At 38.0% G+C, this 1,361-nt stretch overlaps 1 pseudogene; it reads right to left on the bottom strand.

Annotated features, from left to right (window-relative positions):
* Positions 1 to 252: 252 nt before the first annotated feature.
* On the bottom strand, positions 253 to 902 carry LOC116563548 (annotated as a pseudogene).
* Positions 903 to 1,361: the final 459 nt, after the last annotated feature.

The following is a 1,361-nucleotide window of genomic DNA, read 5'->3' as shown; positions in this document are numbered from 1 at the left end:
TGTTGCAGACATCTCCCATTTGCCATCTAATAACTTTGTTCATGATGACTTTGAACACAAATTCTTAATTTTAATGTAATCAAGAGCATCATTGCAGTGGTGCATCACATTGTGTTCCAGAGCTTGAACCGTGGCCAGGCACACCTAGACTTCATTCCTGGCCCACCATCTATTAGAATGACCTGACCAAATGTTACTAAAACAAAACACTGTAAATAATATTGGGTCCTTTAATGATGATGATCCCAAGTATTACTTCTTGACACAAGTGATTCTCATGGCATGGGACAAAATGACCTTAAATCTTTGTAAAGCTGTTCCGACAGCTCCAGCCTACTTACCATTTTTTAATTCAAACAAAGCAATACCACACTTCCCAGGTACCAAATATACTTTCTTGAAACCAGGGAACTGATTAAATAGCACAGATAGCATCATCTCATGAGTTTCTTCTGGTAAATTAACTTAAAAATAGAATAAAATAGAATTTGGAGGTGAGTAAGAACCTGAGGATTCGGTGCTGCATTTCCTTGGGTTATCAGCTGAATTCAGCGTTTCCTGACCAAGCTTTTTGTTGGCGGTTGTTGCTGTCTCTTTAGATTTGGCTTTTGTCTTTCCTTTTGTTAGCCAAGTGCCACACATTTTAGAAATTATATCGCAATCTGTTTTTGCATACTGAATCTGCATTGGTTTACCATACAACGGAAATCCTTGTAACTGTCTCAGGGCATTTGTGGATGAGCCCAGTGTCCCCTACCCATCTTCATGGCCTTTAGAGCCACAGTATTTACCACATGGCCAAACTGAGAAAACAGGGCATGTGGGAATCTCTTCAATCCTTCTTCTTTAATTTTGCCATTCATATTGTTGATATAAATTAGACGATTTGGTCTGATATCCATGTTTTGGATTCAATAGTTCAAATAGCCTAAGGCCTGCACCATCTCCAGGAAGCGACCAGCAAGCTCTCTCTCTTTCAATTTTTCATCTCAAAAACAAGGACAATATGAGAGAATCCTACTCATCTAAAGCAACTGGGAGGAGAGGTAGTTGGCTGATAAAAATAATAATTAAATACTATCCATATGTTAAACATTTTCTTTCAACTTAAAACATATAAAAATATGCACTTATTTATACATCCTCATGCAGGGCATAAGTCTTTTCTTTGAGAATGATCTTCTAATTGTACTTCACACTTTTTCTCTTTAGATTAGCAGTACATTGGTGACAATTTTCAGTTTGGGGTTCTTTATTTTTTTATTTTTTATTTTTTTAGAGATGAGGTTGCTTAGGCTGATCTTGAACCCCCAGGCTCAAGCGATCCTCCTGCTTCTGCCTCCCGACTAGCTGGGACTACC

Source organism: Sapajus apella, unplaced genomic scaffold, assembly GCF_009761245.1.
Source record: "Sapajus apella isolate SASKATOON/1434 unplaced genomic scaffold, GSC_monkey_1.0 scaffold1, whole genome shotgun sequence".
Taxonomy (NCBI): Eukaryota; Metazoa; Chordata; class Mammalia; order Primates; family Cebidae; genus Sapajus; species Sapajus apella.
The sequence above is the reverse complement of the archived record's forward strand: the minus strand, read 5'-3'. Positions and strand labels throughout refer to the sequence as shown.